The sequence below is a fragment of the Hyla sarda genome, chromosome 4 (assembly GCF_029499605.1).
Source record: "Hyla sarda isolate aHylSar1 chromosome 4, aHylSar1.hap1, whole genome shotgun sequence".
NCBI classification, from domain to species: Eukaryota; Metazoa; Chordata; class Amphibia; order Anura; family Hylidae; genus Hyla; species Hyla sarda.
In genome coordinates, this window is record NC_079192.1 from 71117606 (window position 1) to 71138419 (window position 20814).

General features: G+C 44.0%; 1 protein-coding gene and 1 long non-coding RNA gene across 5 annotated transcripts in view; one reads left to right on the plus strand and one right to left on the minus strand.

Annotated features, from left to right (window-relative positions):
* LRRTM4 (leucine rich repeat transmembrane neuronal 4) overlaps positions 1–20814 on the minus strand; it is a 681074-nt gene that overhangs the window by 164802 nt on the left and 495458 nt on the right. The window lies entirely within an intron of this gene.
* The window catches only part of LOC130368100 (uncharacterized), an 82992-nt gene that overhangs the window by 55762 nt on the left and 6416 nt on the right, over positions 1–20814 (plus strand). Inside the window, exon 2 of the long non-coding RNA XR_008892286.1 lies at positions 10066–10181. This is a non-coding gene — a long non-coding RNA (uncharacterized LOC130368100). The remainder of the gene's footprint in view (positions 1–10065; positions 10182–20814) is intronic.

Sequence of the window (20814 nt, forward strand, 5' to 3'; positions counted from 1 at the left end):
GCATACATAATTCATCCCGAATAATTGAATTTTGTGACAATCTGCTGGCATGTGGAGGTTTACCAAACAAGCTTCTCACAAATGACTGTAATGGTGATGCATATTCCAGCAAATAGTAATAACAGGCAAACAGTGAAGAGAGTGGGGGATCGGCATCCTCCGAGATATATCAATATACTTCAGAGCTCCCCCCACCCCCTGCTGTCACCGAATAATTCAGTGAGTGCGCTCCTGTTTTGGCTGGGTACTGTGCATGCATGGAGGTCCCATGATTCATCATGGACTAATTCCCAGTACTGCACACTCCATATCTCCTGCTTACGGGGAGACAAATGGACAACGTCAACATCAGACAGAAAATAAAAGGGATGAAAAATCTGGATGCATGGAGTAGATTTCACATAGACTGTTTAGACAGCGTTCCCTAATCTGTGGCTCTCTACAATTCGGCGTTCAGGGCATGATGGGAGTTGTAGTTTTTGCAGCCGCCCGGGACTAACATGTTGGGGAGCTATGGCTCAGAATAAGGCTAGGTTGACATTGCTGTTTACATCCAACCCGTTCGGGGTCCAATCAGGCCTTTTTTTTTTTTTTCGAGCCGAACTGACCCTAAAATGGGTCGGGTGAAAACGGCTACTGCCGGGTCCTGACGGATCCCATTCACTTACATGGGGTCCATCAGTGATACAATAATTTTAGAGGAATTTAATGGGGGAAAAAATTGTGCTTGCACTATTCTCCCGTCGTTCAGACCGGATTCGGATTGCCGATGGAGCTTCATATAGCGGAGTCCGACGGCAATGTGAATGAGTCCCAAGACAATAGTGAATACGATAGGGTGACTTGATCAGGAATGCTAAAATAAAAGATGGATAGCGCTCCGTAGTGTGATACCGTTGATGCACAATTTAGGCTAGAGGTAAAAGAGCGCTTACCGCAACTGGTTACACTCAGCCAAATGCAACAATGGATAAAGACATAGATAGTAAGGCTTCTGCAGCTACTCCACGTCCGAAAGAATACAGCAAGAACAGGAACTCCAATGAAGTGACGGGATTGAGAGCGCAGGACACCCAGGTGAAAGGACATGAGGCTTATTCACCCATGATGCAACACGTTTCACAGATAGACTGCTTCATCAGGCATGCCTGATGAAGCAATCTATCTGTGAAACGCGTTGCATCATGGGTGAATAAACCTAATTTCCTTTTACCTGGGTGTCCTGTGCTCTCAATCCCGTCACTACATTGGAGTTCCTGTTTTCGTTGATCAGGAATGGACAGTTTGAGACCTGATGCATTGGCTCCTATGGAGAAATGTGGCTCTATAAGGCAGTGTTTCCCAACCAGGGTCCCTCCAGCTGTTGCAAAACAACAACTCCCAGCATGCCCGGACAGCCGTTGGCTGTCCGGACATGCTGGGAGTAGTAGTTTTGAAACAGCCGGAGGCACCCTGGTTGGGAAACACTGGTATAAGGTATACTTGGGGACATCGATGTGGCCAACGTTTAGCTTAGCACAGTGTGAGGTGTTGGGCACCAAAAGCCCAGGGCAAGAGGACGAGAGAGCGATTCCAGTGGCATCAGGAGAGCGCAGAAGGTACCAAGGGCACTATAAATTGTTTACATCCAACCAGTTCGGTGTCCGATCGGCACCACTATGAATTACTGGTACCAAGGGCACTATAAATAATAATAAAATAATATTAATAATAACAATAATCTCTGGTCCATTAGTTGTTTTGTACTTTACGCCAAGCTGGGATTTCTGTAATGTGATTGTATATTGATTAAGGGAGATTAAAAAAAAATAGTTTGCCATCATGCTGCCGCAAAGAAAATAATAAACCTTAAAGGGGTACTCCGGTGGAAAATATATATTTTTTTTAAATCAACTGGTGCCAAAAAGTTAAAAAGATTTGTAAAATTACTTCTATTAAAAAAAATCTCAATCCTTCCAGTACTTATTAGCTGCTGAATACTACAGAGGAAATTCTTTTCTTTTTGGATTTCTTTTCTGTCTGTCCACGGTGCTCTCTGCTGACACCTCTGTCTATTTTAGGAACTGTCCAGAGCAGCATATGTTTGCCATGGGGATTTTCTCCTGCTCTGGACAGTTCCTGACACGGACAGAGGTGTCAGCAGAGAGCATTGTGGTCAGACAGAAAAGAAATCCAAAAAGAAAAGAATTTCTTTTTTCAGCTGATCTGAACTGGAAGGATTAAGATTTTTTTTAATAGAAGTAATTTACAAATCTGTTTAACTTTCTGGCTCCAGTTGATTTAAAAAATAAAAAAAAAAAGTTTTCCACCGGAGTACGCCTTTAAGTATTTACTTTATTTGCGGAAGCATAATGGCAAAATATATATTTTTTCTTCTCCCTTAATCAATCACATTACAGAAATCCCAGCTTGGTGCAAAGTACGGAACAACTAATGCACCAGAGATTATTGTTATTATTAGTATTATTTTATTATTATTTATAATGCCTTTGGTACCAGTAATTTAAATTACTATTGTTTTTTAATAACAATATCAAAATGACTGCAAGTTTGTGCAACGGGTTAGAATAATTTATCTCAATTTATGTCAGGAGTGCAGTAAAATATCTCGATATATCAGGGATCAGGATGGTGCTGGCTGCATCTGTACTAGTCATGTATAAAGGCGCCTGGCCCTGACTGCATATCTGACATGTCTGCGGCTGATCCGTGTCCCTGACCATTAATGCCCCACAGTTCATTGGATCGCAACGCACCGTCTGTCCCCGTAGGCAGTGGAAGTGTTAAATACAAGATCATGATAACTGCTTTGGCATTCTGTGGACTTCTCAATGTGTTTAAAGTAAATGTAGTAGGGGGGCAATTCTGAGCCACAGCAGGAGGTGGGTGTTTTTTATTTTTTATTTCCAACAATAACTGACAGAGATTGTTTTCTAATGGCTCTAATAGCTGCTTCAAAACATAAAGAAATAAATATTTAAAAAATAATAATAATAATAATAATAATAAAAAAAATAAATAAATAATAATAATAATAAATCCTTTAAGGGACTTTTAAAATAATATAAATTAAATATATATTTATGTATATCTTATAATAAATCAATACATAAATATATAAATGTAAATATATACCATATATATATATATATATATATATATATATATATATATATATGCAGTCCTCTCCGATCCATAATATGCAGCAAATGTTTATATTTTATTTGAAGCACGTGGTGTGATGGTGCTGCTGTCTAGTGTAGTGTTTCCCAACCAGTGTACCCCCAGCTGTTGCAAAACTACAACTCCCAGCATGCCTGGACAGCATTTGTGTTTTGGTCTAGTGTAGTGTTTCCCAATCAGTGTTCCTCCAGCTGTTGCAAAACTACAAATCCCAGCATGCCTGGACAGCCTTCATGCTGCGGTCTAGTGTAGTGTTTCCCAATCAGTGTGCCTCCAGCTGTTTCAAAACAACAACTTGCAGCATGCCCAGACAGCCTTCGTGCTGCGGTCTAGTGTAGTGTTTCCCAACCAGTGTACCTCCAGCTGTTGCAAAACGCCAAATCCCAGCATGCCTGGACAGCCTTCGTGCTGCAGTCTAGTGCAGTGTTTCCCAATCAGTGTGCCTCCAGCTGTTGCAAAACTACAAATCCCAGCATGCCTGGACAGCCTTCGTGCTGCGGTCTAGTGTAGTGTTTCCCAACCAGTGTATCTTCAGCTGTTGCAAAACTATAACTCCCAGCAATGCCTGGACAGCCTTGGGCTGTCCGGGCATGCTGGAAGTTGTAGTTTTGCAACAGCTGGAGGCACACTAGTTGTAAAAACCCTGGTCTAGTGTAGAACTGTGCAGCCTGTGCTGCTCTGACTGACAGCGCAATAACAGGACATCTAAGGCTCATACATTTCCCAGCAGTTATTACCACCAATCCAATTGACTGAGGGAGGGAAGCAGAGTGTGCCGAGATTGCATGTCAAGTGTATGTTCACTCTACAGGAACGAGGCATGCTTTTACAGCGCAGGTGACTAACATGTTGGGCTTTGAACATATTCTGGCGCGGAGATCACCTACACCGCAAGAATAGACAATCCAGGAGACTGTTCTTTGTTCTGAAAAAATACTTGGGAGAAGAACAACACTTTGTTCTCAAAGTTTAAATGAGTTATGTAGCAGATAGAAGGTCATGATAACCTACGTTACAGCCTTCTCTTACAGATAGATTAGACCTTACAGCAGTAATGAGGCAGGGCGCCCTCTTCTGGCACCCAAGAAAGAGCTTCAAAATGCTGCCCACCACCCTCATTTCTAGAGATGAGCGAATTTTTTAAAAATTCGATTCGGCCGATTTGCCGAATTCCTCTATATTCCACATGTTGCCACAGTTTGCCTCTTGAGAACGCCTTGGAGACAGCGAAACATGTAGAGGCGGCAATCTAGTGTTTTTTAAAGTCGGTGTCAGAGTAGGCATATAGGGCTGCTGTGGAGCCCCTGATAGTGGAGTGATGTTGCTCTTAATATACAAGCATTAACCTACCTGACATGCTATTTTTAATCCTCACTTGCTGGGTGCATTATTATTTTTTCATTTTAACTTGATATACAATAAAAGTTATATTTTAGGGGGTACTATTTAGAGGTGTTTTGCACCCCAGGCTACGGCCTTGGGGTTAGGTAATTAGTTGTAATCTCCCGCATTATATGAACCCTACTAATTAAAACCTGTCTAGGCATGCTGGGAGTTGTAGTTTTGCAACATAATCCTGTGACCCTGCGTGGATAATAGTGCATGCTGGGCTTTTAGTGATAATTGATCACAGTAGAAATCCCATTCCTGAGCTCGTAGAATATATATATATATATATATATATATATATATATATATATATATATATTATCTCGGTTGAGGAATTTGACACAATCCGGCTTGTGTTATGTAGCTGAGCTGACAAGTTCAGCGGGTACCGTGCTCGCAACCTTTTCTAGACTAATGATCATTGCGCTTTTCTGTTTTATTGAAATGGGGCCGGAGTGTAAAAGCTGCAGCATTCTATACCATTCCCCCCATCCATCCCGTTCTGTTCCGCTGGCCACAGTTTTCTGTCATAAAACAATGGAGTTTAAAATCAGGCAAATAAAAAAAATAAAATAATTTTAAAAAGTCCAATTATTAGTCTGCCAAGAGATTGTAAAGTGTCCGAGCAAATAATTAGCTAAGGCCGATGCTTTCCTTTGCAGAACAAGATGGGTGTTAATTAACGTATTCTGTGAATGCTGCAGCCGGCGCGGCTCTGCCGAGAATCAAACGCAGGAGCCATCTTCGGCGCTGGCTGGAACATCACAAGTGCCTATGTTCAAAGACTTTGATCTTTAAGATATTATTAAGGCTTCTAATGATAACCTTTCATGCTTTTGTGTGAACGGAGCAAGTCTCGGTAATGTTATTTTGGGGGGACAAAGACATCTTCGCCTTCGGTCCTGCTCATTTCAGTCCGTGAGTAATTAGGCGTAATAATTCAAATCCACTTTATTTCTGCCCGAAGAAACTCAAAGTCAAAAGCCTGGAGACACGGGTTTCATTTGAGTCTCATTTTACCAAAAAAGGCCCAAGAATTTCAAAACCAATATTATGCTTGGGATAGCCATGGTTTTATTGTCGCAAATTTCACTTAAAGGGGTACTCCGCCCATAGACATCTTATCCCACATCCAAAGGACAGGGGATAAGATGTCTGATCGCGGTGGTCCTGCCGCTGGGGACCCTCGCTATCTCACTGCTGCAGCCTGAGGCTCGTGATCTCATGGCCACGTCCCTTCAATGCAAGTCTTTACCCTCAGTAAAGCTATCGTTGTCCGTAACTTCGCGTTGGAGTCTTTATTGCCTCCGTGCCTAGCCCAGAATCCAGCGGTATACCTTTGGGTGGTTTTAGGCTAAACCACGCCCTGGCGTCACAAATACAAGGGGTTAATGCCATCTGCCCCTAGGGTAACAACATCTGCCCTCATCACACCCCGGTACCACACATGTATCACTTCACCATCGAGATGCCTGGTCGAATCTTTAACTAGAGTGGTGGTTTCCAAACTGCAGGCCTTTAGATGTTGCAAAACTGCAACTCCCATCATGCCCGGACAGCCATTGGTGGGGCGGAGGTTTGTGACGTCACGGCCATGCCCCACTCGTGACTTCATGGCCATGCCCCCTCCCATAGACTTGCATTGAGGTGGCACGAGCATCACGTCATGAGCCTCTGCTCCGTATTGCAAGTCATTCGGGACAGAGTGAAGTTCGCTCCACGCATCGGATTTCTGGGGTGCAGCAGTCGAGATCACAGGGGTCCCCAGCGGCGGAGGTCGCACCCCCGAGATCAGACATCTTATCCCCCATCCTTTGAATAGGGGATAAGATGTCTTGGGACAGAGTACCCCTTTAAACTTACAAGTGACTGAAATAAAAAAAAAAACAAACAAAAAAAACGTAAAGTAACACTCTACAGGGCCTTGGCAATTTTTTGTGCGTGTGTTAAGATACCCTGCATTCATTTTCGGCAACACCATTTCCATTTGATGTATACAGGAAGGCTGTTGCATGATTTAACATTCCCTTCTGAAAAGATTCTTTTGGAGAATGTCGGCGTGTTGTTTTAAAAGAAAAAATGTGCTAAAACTAGGCGGCTTTAATGATGTGCAAAACTTTCTAGTCAGCGCAGATCTGAGGGTCACGTGACTCTACTTGAAGTTACTTCTGATGTGTAAAGAGATTTGCCAGAATTTCCCTCACAGAAAGTTTGTGATTTTTTTTTTTAAGTTAGCGGAAATTAAATAGTTGCACTGATGATCTACAAAAAAAAAAAAAAAAAAAAAAAAAATGGTATGGTAGTTTTATTTATTTATAATGTGGTGGTAATAGTATGGCAGTATTTTTTATTCACAGTGTGGTGGTAATAATATTATAGTATTATTTATTCCCACTGTGGTGGTAATAGTATGGCAGTATTATTTATTCCCACTGTGGTGGTAATAGTATGGCAGTATTATTTATTCCCACTGTGGTGGTAATAGTATGGCAGTATTATTTATTCCCACTGTGGTGGTAATAGTATGGCAGTATTATTTATTCCCACTGTGGTGGTAATAGTATGGCAGTATTATTTATTCCCACTGTGGTGGTAATAGTATGGCAGTATTATTTATTCCCACTGTGGTGGTAATAGTATGGCAGTATTATTTATTCCCACTGTGGTGGTAATAGTATGGCAGTATTATTTATTCCCACTGTGGTGGTAATAGTATGGCAGTATTATTTATTCCCACTGTGGTGGTAATAGTATGGCAGTATTATTTATTCCCACTGTGGTGGTAATAGTATGGCAGTATTATTTATTCCCACTGTGGTGGTAATAGTATGGCAGTATTATTTATTCCCACTGTGGTGGTAATAGTATGGCAGTATTATTTATTCCCACTGTGGTGGTAATAGTATGGCAGTATTATTTATTCCCACTGTAGTGGTAATAGTATGGCAGTATTATTTATTCCCACTGTGGTGGCAATAGTATGGCAGTATTATTTATTCACTATGTGGTGGTAATAGTATGGTGGCATTATTTATTCCTTTTGTGGTGGTAAAAGTAGGGTGGTATTATTTATTCTTAACTTGGTGGTAATAATATGGGGGTATTATTTATTTACAATGTGGTGGTAATAGAATGGTGGAATTATTTAGTTAAGATATGGGGATAATAATTATTTATAAAATGGAGGTTTTCAGTCCCTATGTGGTGGACATTTCTGGTCATTGTATAGTGGTATCATTTACTGGAGATATGATGGCAATGTATGTTCACTGTATGGTGGTAATATTCAGTGACAATATAGCAGTAATTTTTCATTAAAATATGAAGATAAAATGCAGTCATGGTATAGTGGTATTATTTATTGACTATTTGATGATCTTTATAATGTGGATGTATTTAAAAACTGTGTGGTGGTAGAATGTGGCCAAGTTATAGTGGTATTATTTAGTGACTATGGTATTTAGTGTATGGCCACTGTATGTTGGTAATTTTCAGTGACAGTAAAGCGGTCATTTTTCTTTACAAATGTGGAGGTGGCAGAATGCGGTCATGGTATAGTGGTATTATTCCATCAATGCCTGGCAGTATTTATTTTGTTATACTATATACAAATTACACTGTACATTATTTATAATTGGGATATTTTTTATGTGGTAGTAGGTACCGTATTTTCCGCCCTATAGGACGCTCCAAAACATAAGACGCACCCAATTTTAAATGAGGAAAATCTAGAATACAATGTAAAGTATAGGTCACAGTGATCTTCAACCAGTGGACCTCCAGATGTTGCAAAACTACAACTCCCGGCATGCCCGGACAGCCGCTGGCTGTCCGTGCGTGCCAGGAGTTGTAGTTCTGCAACATTTGGAGGTCCGCAGGTTGAAGACCACTGGTATAGGAGGTAATACTCACGTGTCCCCGTCGCTCCGGAACGTCTCTGCTGCCCGGTTTCCTCGCTCTCAGTCGCCGCCATCACGTCGCTACGCACGCCGCTACGCATGCCGCTACGCATGCCGCTACGTGCGTGACGATGTGATGATGACAAAGGAGAGCGCCAGCCATGCAGGGGATCCCGTCACGGAGCAGACACCGAGGAGGCAGGTAAGGTCCCTCCCGTTGCAGCCGGGTTAGTGTTACTTTCACTTCAGAAGCGGCGGTCGACTTTGATTGCCACGTCTGAAGGGTTAATACAGGGCTTCACCGTGGTGATGTCCTTTATTAGCCACGGGTCCTGGCCGTTGATGGCCGCAGGGACCACCGCGATAGGTGTGTATTCGCTGTATAAGACGCACCAACTTTTCCCCCCCAGTTTTGGGGAAGAAAAAGTGCGTCTTAAAAGTGCGTCTTATATCTTTAAAGGGGTTATCCAGGAAAAAAACTTTTTTTTTTTAAATATCAACTGGCTCCAGAAAGTTAAACAGATTTGTAAATTACTTCTATTAAAAAAATGTAGTCCTTTCAGTACTTATGAGCTTCTGAAGTTGAGTTGTTCTTTTCTGTCTAAGTGCTCTCTGATGACACGTGTCTCGGGAACTGTCCAGTTTAGAAGCAAATCCCCATAACAAACCTCTTCTAAACTGGGCGTTTCCTGAGACACGTGTCATCAGAGAGCACTTAGACAGAAAAGAACAACTCAACTTCAGAAGCTCATAAGTACTGAAAGGATTAAGATTTTTTTAATAGAAGTAATTTACAAATCTGTTTAACTTTCTGGAGCCAGTTGATATATATATATATATATATATATATATATATATATATATATATATATATAAGTTTTTTCCTGGATAACCCCTTTAAACAAGGTGCTGCCGAGTTGGCGTATTTAAGCGGTGACACATGGAAAATACAGTTAAAAATTGTTACTTATTCTTCCTAGGGCAACCTGAACCCCTACATGAGACCGTCCAATCTATATCTATACATTTGACCGATATACTACGCCATTACCTCATTTATTTTTCTCTAGTGTGAATTGTAGTAATATTTGTCTATATAACCTAGTTGAGTGATCCGGTCTACCTCTATACTCCTCAGGGTGCTTGTGTCAATTGTTTACCTAGTTCTCGCTCAATAAAAGAATTTTCTGTTAGATCTCTTCTCACACCATAAACCCCAGCAGGCAAAGGGCATTTACTTGCAGAACACAAATTGTCTATAAGCAGATCCTGGGAGCTTGTTTTGTGATGTGTATTACACCCCTGCAGAGTGCAGTGAAACGTTCCGCCATCTTTCTTGCTCATCTCCCAGGTGCTTGCGGATTCTTCTCCGTTTCTCGTGAGTCGTGACGGCTCCTCCTTGATCAGTGTCATTAGTTAGCCACCTTTCTATATGTCTTCTTGTCATAATCAATGCAGGTCTTTTTCTACGTATCCTAAATCTTTTGCCAATGTGATCGCTCGGCATCTCACTTTACTATGACTATGAATTCATCCCATCGCTATCCATATCTCTGTCTCTTACTATCTGTTTTATGTATTTTTCCTCCGTCAGTACTAAATCCTGCATAAGAACATCGAGGAAGGAGAACGTGTGAATCATCTGCAGCTTAACTCCAGAGACTCCAGAGACCGGCAACGTTATACGTAATGAAGTCACATGACCCAAATGTAAGGTTTGACGTCACATATGGTGGAACGCCAACCTCTCTCCCCTACCTAATATAAGGCTCAGTTCTCTGATAATTACTGACCCAGAATTGTTACTCTCATTCCTTCTACACCTCAGTGGTCACCAAAGTCATTCCCCTGACTTTCAGAGAATTTTGACATTTATGGGGGTTATGAAGTCCTAAAGAAATATCTCATTTCACTATTCGCAAGTTCTAACTATTGTTTCCACTTGTTGCCTTGTATACATGTACACTTCATTTCTTACCTCAGCTAGGAGAATGACCTATCTATCTATCTATCTATCTATCTATCTATCTACAAAACAAGGGTGGAACAGCACTTCACAGATCCGCTGTACAGGTGCGAGCAGCAGTAGCCCAGGTCAGGGGCTTGCAAATAATCCCCCCCAAAAATAGGTTGCTGCAGCAACATACGTTTTTGGGATTATCTATCTATCTATCTAATCTATCTCCTATCTATCTCATATCTATCTCATATCTATCTCATATCTATCTATTATCTGTCTATCTATCTCCTATCTATCCATCCATCCATCTCATATCTATCTCATATCTATCATCTATCTCATACCTATCTATCTATCTATCTATCTATCTATCTATCTATCTATCTCATATCTATCTATCTATCTCATATCTATCTATCTATCTATCTCATACCTATCTATCTATCTATCTCATATCTATCATCTATCTATCTATCTCATTTCTATTTCAATCTATCTCCTACCTATCTATCTATCTCATATCTATCTATTTCATACCTATCTGTCTATCTCATATCTATCTATATATCTCCTATCTATCTATCTATCTATCTATCATCTATCTCATATCTATCTATCTCATATCTATCTATCTATCTCCTATCTATCTATCTATCTATCTCATATCTATCTCATACCTCTCTATCTACCTCATATCTATCTATCTATCTATCTATCTATCTCATACCTCTGTATCTATCTCATATCTATCTATCTATCTATCTGTCTGTCTGTCTGTCTGTCTGTCTGTCTGTCTATCTATCTATCTATCTATCTCCTATCTATCTATCTATCTATCTATTTATCTATCATCTATCTCATATCTATCTATCTATCTATTCCATATCTATCTATCTATCTATCTATCTACAAAAACCAAAAGGATTCTGCAGCACTCCGTAGTGCTTGAAAATGGCCGCAATTGGCGACCGAGACGTTGCGCTGTTCTGATGGAATAAAATACTCATCTTTTCTTCACTACTACGGAATGCTGCATAATCCTTTTGGTTTTTGTCTACAGTGCCTGGGACCGGGCTTTTGTCTGCTTGCACTCCCCTACATCTCCGTATATCTGGTGTGCTGCTCCACCACCATTTTTGTATCTATCTATCTATCTCATATATATCTATCTATCTTTCATCTATCTCATGTCTATCTATCTATCATATGTCTATCTATCTATTTCTATAGGACATTGTTCACATTCTGTAGGGTAGATTGCATTTTTTTTTTTTTTAAATCGTTCTTTATTTAATCGTTATTTAGTCTTCGATTTACTGTTCATTTATCATCTATTCTTAGCCAGTATAAAATGATAGGTGCTGCAGCAACCTACTTTTTTGGGGATTATCTATCTATCTATCTCATATCTATCTTTCTACCTATCTAATCTATCTCATATCTATCTATCTATCTATCTAGTGTACACTATCTATTTCATATCTATCTATCTCATATCTATCTATCTATCTCCTATCTATCTATCTAGTGTATACTATCTATCTCATATCTATCTCATATCTATCTATCTATCTATCTCAGATCTATCTATCTAGTGTATAATATCTATCCATCCCTAGTGTAGAACAATGCAGTCCTAGCAGTTATAAATAAATATCCTATCTGTCCATGGACAATCTGTGTCCTCTTTCCGCCCAGTGCCCGTACATTGAGCTCTCTGTGCCCATCACATCTCTGTGCTTCATGGTACCACTTCCTGTTTCCAGGCCGTGAGCCAAGATGGAGGATCCAGATAGCTGGAAGAATGTAGCCCTAGGATTCCGATTGCTGTTTCAACTGTTATTAATTAACAATTTGCTAATTAGTTTCACTTTGATGAGCATCAAACCGCTGACTAATTAAAGTGCATCCGACTAAAAGCAGATGGTTCTCCCTGCTCCTGTGCACGCTTTAGAAAGGACAAAACATTGGAAATATTTAGGAAGCAATTTGACAATACAACATCCATAGTCTTATAAGGATCTTATTGCTTAAGTGCTCAGAATTTTCAGAAGTCTCTGGTGATCGGATTCAGAAATGAATCCATATTTAAAAGGAGTCAGTACATCTAGAAATCTGCGGCACATTGGCATCGTGTACATGATTAGTATTGGCTAAGTAGATTTTAGCTGCAGAATTATGAATGTGAACTGATGAGCAAAAGCGGAGTTCTCTCTAAAGAAGCTTCATATATTCTATGGTCATACCCGGAGCTAAATTCAGAATCCAGTTTCCTGTTCTAAGAGAGCAGGGCATTGTGGGAACCTGTAATATTTCCAGTCCAAACAGGTAGAAGTTTAGAAGCAAATAAGTTTAAAAACTAAAGATGTGATTGGTCAGTAGGGTATTATGTGAAATGCATGAGGATCACTTATAATACATGACACACGTTCAATCCATGGTGCTGCCCGTTGTGCCCTTATAAGGTGACCATTGGGGCTTCTTACTATCCATTAAATAGCATTTAGGCTGTGTTCACATGTTGCTGTTATGTTGTGGTAATGTAAAGAATTACAAAGTATTGATATAGTAACATTACCAAAATGTGACTACAGCCTGCACTAGTGGATGTCATGCTTTACAGATGCTGGTGAGTTCACTAGAGCAATTTGCTTACAGTATATCTGTGGCATTAGCTAGAGAGACTAGCAAAGGTATTTTTGTGCATTGCAATAATTTTACTGCACAATGGGTTAACATTTCTTCCATATTCTCTACATAGTTGAATGGTGTTTTGATCACATGCTACTCCTAACCAATCATTGAAGGGAAATAAAGAAGAGTAGGACCCAAATTTGGTATCTTCTCGTTCTGCTATTGCTGGGCATATCTACATCTAGGCCATATGTCTTCATCTAGGTGCCATCTTGTCCACACTCAAGCCACTGTTGTTGCTCCTGTCCTGTCCATGCATTGACGTTATTGTTCTACAAAGATTTTTGTCACTGAGAATTTTGTTGTTGGCCTTTGGCCAGTTAGAAGAAGGAATGTCCAGCGCAGGATAAGGTCAAACAGGAACTTTATTAGCGATCACACGGAGCACACAGAAACACCTTTCTGTGTGCTCCATGTGATCGCTAATAAAGTTCCTGTTTGACCTTATCCTGCGCTGGACATTCCTTTTCTACTTCTGCCTATTGGACAGGTGGCACAGCCAGTAAGTCCGGATGCGGATGGGAAAGTCAGGCTGAGGTGAGTCGCCAATTTTTGCTGATATTTGGCCAGAGTTAGTGATGCAACCCTGCCATGTCAGGAAGATTTCCCCGGATGCGCCTTTCCAAGTGTTCCACAGCTTCAATGACAGAAGGTGTTTGGTCACAGAGGAACATTGAGTTAGTGGTGCAGCATTTAGCTAGTGTTATATACAGGAAAGAGGTAAGAGCCATGGCTGTGTATCTGCAATCTGTCATCCTTCCTGCCTACCCCAGAGGGTCAACATTTGTTGTACATGAAAGAACATGTAAGGTTTTCCTCTCATCTCAGCAGCAGGAACTATGTGCTTAGTGCAATTATTTCCTTGCTGTTGCTGTTTTTTTCCCCTTTTTGCTTACATTGCTCTTTGCAAAGCCAGTGCTGCAGCCCCTCACCATCTAAATGCCATCTATAAAAATGTACTGTGAAAATCATCCCTCAGCACAGTGTTCAGTCCAAAGCACTTTCATTAGCACTATGTCATTGCATAGCAGAGAAGAGTGGGTGATGTGCTGTGATTGGCCAGAAAAAGGAAGTAATTGTGCAGTTGCTACTGGCAAATGACTCAGCCCTGATCCCACTCTCTGAAATTAGAACTAGTTGTGCACCATTGTGGGGACTCTCATGGATCAATAACATCCATGAAAGCACTAAATGTATCTTATCACCACTCTGGAGGGTTAATGTAACAAAATTATGTAGGTTTATAAAAATCTTCTGAAATGACTTGTACGCTCTAAGGGATATGTCAGCAGTTACTGAAATGCGATCTTGTCCATAGCTCATATTGTCCCGGGTGGAGTTGCTATTTGGAATAACAGTGTGATAAAGCAGAGCAGAGTATAAGGGAGGCTGCAGGACGTCAGACTGCAGTATATTCACAATGCACTGAAGCTTGCAGAGCTAAGGAAATCACATCTCACTGATTGTAAATGGGGAAGCACATTATGCAGATCACACTGACAACCGCAGGATAAATTGAGAACTTTTTTTTCTTTTTTGTTTCCAGTAACAGAACAAATCTGCTATTCTCCGCCATGCAGCAGATATGGTGTAAATACATTGCTTGTCTCTTATCCTGATCTCTGTGAATATGTAACCAGCAAACAATGCATGCATTTTAGAACAGCGTGAAGGACAGCTACAGTCTCATACACAAGTTTATCCATTCATCATGAAAATACATATTTTTTTGTTAAGAAATCTATGGGCAAATAATACAGTAACTAGTAACAACTCATTCATCCATATACAGATAAACGGCATTTGCTATTTAGGAAACAGTCAACATTCCTGCTGTTTCTATAGCTTTCCATTAGGACAATACATTTCCCAGTGAAGAGATATATAAACAGCAGGAATGGTGACTGTTTACTAGGTTTTAAAGTGTCTCTTTCATTGCAAAATAGGATAACAATCACTCCATAGGCAAATGTGCATTAGATGCAGCCATAAATGTGTGTAACCTGTATTGCTTGGCTCTTTATGGTATGGAGCTCTAGAGCTGTGTGCACTGACCAATCAGACTTCTCCTCTTTGCTTACTGTCACGATGCCGGCTGGCAGGTAGTGGACCCTCTGTGCCAGAGAGGGATTGGCGTGGACCGTGCTAGTGGACCGGTTCTAAGCCACTACTGGTTTTCACCAGAGCCCGCCGCAAAGCGGGATGGTCTTGCTGCGGCGGTAGTGACCAGGTCGTATCCACTAGCAACGGCTCACCTCTCTGGCTGCTGAAGATAGGCGCGGTACAAGGGAGTAGGCAGAAGCAAGGTCGGACGTAGCAGAAGGTCGGGGCAGGCAGCAAGGATCGTAGTCAGGGGCAACGGCAGAAGGTCTGGAAACACTGGCAAGGGACACACAAGGAACGCTTTCACTGGCACTAAGGCAACAAGATCCGGCAAGGGAGTGCAAGGGAAGTGAGGTAATATAGGGAGTGCACAGGTGATAACTCTAATTGGAACCACTGCGCCAATCAGCGGCGCAGTGGCCCTTTAAATCGCAGAGACCCGGCGCGCGCGCGCCCTAGGGAGCGGGGCCGCGCGCGCCGGGACAGAACAGACGGGGAGCGAGTCAGGTAGGAGAGCCGGGGTGCGCATCGCGAGCGGGCGCTACCCGCATCGCGAATCGCATCCCGGCTAGCAGCAGGATCGCAGCGCCCCGGGTCAGAGGACGTGACCGGGGCGCTGCAGCGGAGGAGGTGAAGCGAGCGCTCCGGGGAGGAGCGGGAACCCGGAGCGCTCGGCGTAACAGTACCCCCCCCCTTGGGTCTCCCCCTCTTCTTGGAGCCTGAGAACCTGAGGAGCAGACTTTTGTCAAGGATGTTGTCCTCAGGTTCCCAGGATCTCTCTTCAGGACCACAACCCTCCCAGTCTACTAAAAAAAAATTTTTTCCTCTGACCTTTTTGGCAGCCAAAATCTCCTTGACCGAGAAGACGTCCGAGGAGCCGGAAACAGGAGTGGGAGGAACAGATTTGGGAGAAAAACGGTTGAGGATGAGTGGTTTGAGAAGAGAGACGTGAAAGGCATTAGGGATACGAAGAGAAGGAGGAAGAAGAAGTTTATAAGAGACAGGATTAATTTGACACAGAATTTTGAAAGGACCAAGATAGCGTGGTCCCAACTTGTAGCTAGGGACACGGAAGCGGACATATTTAGCGGAGAGCCATACCTTGTCTCCAGGGGAAAAAACGGGGGGAGCTCTTCTTTTCTTATCCGCGAACCTCTTCATGCGTGAAGAAGCCTGTAAGAGAGAATTTTGGGTCTCTCTCCATATAATGGAAAGGTCACGAGAAATTTCATCCACAGCGGGCAGACCAGAGGGCAAGGGGGTAGGGAGGGGGGGAAGAGGGTGACGGCCGTACACCACGAAAAATGGGGATTTGGAGGAAGATTCAGAGACCCTGAAGTTATACGAGAATTCGGCCCATGGAAGGAGATCTGCCCAGTCATCCTGGCGGGAGGAAACAAAATGTCGCAAATAATCACCCAGGATCTGGTTAATTCTTTCTACTTGTCCATTGGACTGGGGATGATATGCAGAGGAAAAATTTAATTTAATCTTGAGTTGTTTACAGAGAGCTCTCCAGAATTTAGACACGAATTGGACCCCTCTATCCGAGACAATCTGCGTAGGCAACCCGTGAAGACGAAAAATGTGTACAAAAAATTGTTTAGCCAACTGAGGCGCAGAAGGAAGACCAGGAAGAGGAATGAAATGTGCCATTTTGGAGAATCGATCAACGACCACCCAAATAACGGTGTTGCCACGGGAAGGGGGTAAATCAGTAATAAAATCCATACCAATCAGAGACCAAGGCTGTTCGGGGATAGGCAGAGGATGAAGAAAACCAGCGGGCTTCTGGCGAGGAGTCTTATCCCGGGCACAGATAGTGCAGGCTCGCACAAAGTCCCCAACATCCGTCTCCAGAGTTGGCCACCAATAGAAGCGGGAGATGAGTTGCACAGATTTCTTGATGCCCGCATGACCTGCGAGATGGGAGGAGTGACCCCATTTGAGGATTCCGAGGCGTTGGCGTGGAGAAACAAAGGTCTTTCCTGGAGGAGTCTGTCTGATGGAGGCAGGAGAAGTGGAGATCAGGCAGTCAGGTGGAATGATGTGTTGCGGAGGGAGATCAACTTCTGAGGCATCCGAGGAACGAGAGAGAGCATCGGCTCTAATGTTCTTATCGGCAGGACGAAAGTGAATCTCAAAATTAAATCGGGCAAAGAACAGAGACCACCGGGCCTGGCGAGGATTCAGCCGTTGGGCCGACTGGAGGTAGGAGAGGTTCTTGTGGTCGGTGTAGATAATAACAGGAAATCTTGATCCCTCCAGCAGATGCCTCCATTCCTCAAGTGCTAATTTAATGGCTAGAAGTTCTCGATCCCCGATGGAGTAGTTCCTCTCCGCTGGAGAGAAGGTCCTAGAGAAAAAACCACAAGTGACAGCATGCCCGGAAGGATTTTTTTGTAGAAGAACAGCTCCAGCTCCTACTGAGGAGGCATCAACCTCCAATAGGAAGGGTTTGGAAGGGTCAGGTCTGGAGAGCACGGGAGCCGAAGAAAAGGCAGACTTGAGTTGTTTAAAGGAGTCTTCTGCTTGAGGAGGCCAGGACTTGGGATCAGCATTTTTCTTGGTTAAAGCCACGATAGGAGCCACAATGGTAGAAAAATGTGGAATAAATTGCCTGTAATAATTGGCGAACCCCAAAAAGCGTTGGATAGCACGGAGTCCGGAGGGGCGTGGCCAATTTAAGACGGCAGAGAGTTTGTCTGGATCCATCTGTAGTCCCTGGCCAGAGACCAAATATCCTAGAAAAGGAAGAGATTGGCATTCAAACAGACATTTCTCAATTTTGGCATAGAGTTGGTTGTCACGAAGTCTCTGAAGAACCATACGGACATGCCGGCGGTGTTCCTCTAGATTGGCAGAAAAAATTAGGATATCGTCCAGATATACCACAACACAGGAGTATAATAGATCACGAAAAATTTCATTGACAAAGTCTTGGAAGACGGCAGGGGCATTGCACAGTCCAAAGGGCATGACCAGATACTCAAAGTGTCCATCTCTGGTGTTAAATGCCGTTTTCCACTCGTCCCCCTCTCTGATGCGGATGAGGTTATAGGCGCCTCTTAAGTCCAATTTAGTGAAGATGTGGGCACCTTGGAGGCGATCAAAGAGTTCAGAGATGAGGGGTAAGGGGTAGCGGTTCTTAACCGTGATTTTATTAAGACCGCGGTAGTCAATGCAAGGACGTAGGGAGCCATCTTTTTTGGAGACAAAGAAAAATCCGGCTCCGGCAGGAGAGGAGGATTTACGGATAAAGCCCCTTTTTAGATTCTCCTGGACGTATTCGGACATGGCAAGAGTCTCTGGGGCAGAGAGAGGATAAATTCTGCCCCGGGGTGGAGTAGTACCCGGGAGGAGGTCGATAGGGCAATCATAAGGCCTGTGAGGAGGTAGAGTCTCAGCTTGTTTTTTGCAGAAAACATCCGCGAAGTCCATATAGGCCTTGGGGAGACCGGTTACTGGAGGAACCACAGAGTTACGGCAAGGGTTACTGGGAACCGGTTTTAGACAGTTCTTGGAACAAGAGGACCCCCAACTCTTGATCTCCCCAGTGGACCAATCCAGGGTTGGGGAATGAAGTTGAAGCCAGGGAAGTCCAAGGAGAATCTCCGAGGTGCAATTGGGGAGGACCAAAAGTTCAATCCTCTCATGATGAGATCCGATGCTCATAAGAAGGGGCTCCGTGCGGAAACGTATGGTACAGTCCAATCTTTCATTATTTACACAATTGATGTAGAGGGGTCTGGCGAGACTGGTCACAGGGATGTTGAACCTGTTGACGAGAGAGGCCAAAATAAAATTTCCTGCAGAACCAGAGTCCAAGAAGGCCACTGTAGAGAAGGAGAAGGCAGAAGCAGACATCCGCACAGGCACAGTAAGACGTGGAGAAGCAGAGTAGACATCAAGGACTGTCTCACCTTTGTGCGGAGTCAGCGTACGTCTTTCCAGGCGGGGAGGACGGATAGGACAATCCCTCAGGAAGTGTTCGGTACTAGCACAGTACAGGCAGAGGTTCTCCATACGGCGTCGTGTCCTCTCTTGAGGTGTCAGGCGAGACCGGTCGACCTGCATAGCCTCCACGGCGGGAGGCACAGGAACAGATTGCAGGGGACCAGAGGAGAGAGGAGCCGAGGAGACGAAACGCCTCGTGCGAACAGAGTCCATATCTTGGCGGAGTTCCTGACGCCTTTCAGAAAAACGCATGTCAATGCGAGTGGCTAGGTGAATAAGTTCATGTAGATTAGCAGGAATTTCTCGTGCGGCCAGAACATCTTTAATGTTGCTGGATAGGCCTTTTTTGAAGGTCGCGCAGAGGGCCTCATTATTCCAGGACAATTCTGAAGCAAGTGTACGGAATTGTACGGCATACTCGCCAACGGAAGAATTACCCTGGACCAGGTTCAACAGGGCAGTCTCAGCAGAAGAGGCTCGGGCAGGTTCCTCAAAGACACTTCGGATTTCCGAGAAGAAGGAGTGTACTGAGGCAGTGACGGGGTCATTGCGGTCCCAGAGCGGTGTGGCCCATGACAGGGCTTTTCCGGACAGAAGACTGACTACGAAAGCCACCTTAGACCTTTCAGTGGGAAACAGGTCCGACATCATCTCCAGATGCAGGGAACATTGGGAAAGGAAGCCACGGCAAAACTTAGAGTCCCCATCAAACTTATCCGGCAAGGATAAGCGTATCCCAGGAGCGGCCACTCGCTGCGGAGGAGGTGCAGGAGCTGGCGGAGGAGATGACTGCTGAAGCTGTGGTAGCAACTGTTGTAGCATAACGGTCAGTTGAGACAGCTGTTGGCCTTGTTGCGCAATCTGTTGTGACTGCTGGGCGACCACCGTGGTGAGGTCAGCGACAACTGGCAGAGGAACTTCAGCGGGATCCATGGCCGGATCTACTGTCACGATGCCGGCTGGCAGGTAGTGGACCCTCTGTGCCAGAGAGGGATTGGCGTGGACCGTGCTAGTGGACCGGTTCTAAGCCACTACTGGTTTTCACCAGAGCCCGCCGCAAAGCGGGATGGTCTTGCTGCGGCGGTAGTGACCAGGTCGTATCCACTAGCAACGGCTCACCTCTCTGGCTGCTGAAGATAGGCGCGGTACAAGGGAGTAGGCAGAAGCAAGGTCGGACGTAGCAGAAGGTCGGGGCAGGCAGCAAGGATCGTAGTCAGGGGCAACGGCAGAAGGTCTGGAAACACTGGCAAGGGACAGACAAGGAACGCTTTCACTGGCACTAAGGCAACAAGATCCGGCAAGGGAGTGCAAGGGAAGTGAGGTAATATAGGGAGTGCACAGGTGATAACTCTAATTGGAACCACTGCGCCAATCAGCGGCGCAGTGGCCCTTTAAATCGCAGAGACCCGGCGCGCGCGCGCCCTAGGGAGCGGGGCCGCGCGCGCCGGGACAGAACAGACGGGGAGCGAGTCAGGTAGGAGAGCCGGGGTGCGCATCGCGAGCGGGCGCTACCCGCATCGCGAATCGCATCCCGGCTAGCAGCAGGATCGCAGCGCCCCGGGTCAGAGGACGTGACCGGGGCGCTGCAGCGGAGGAGGTGAAGCGAGCGCTCCGGGGAGGAGCGGGAAC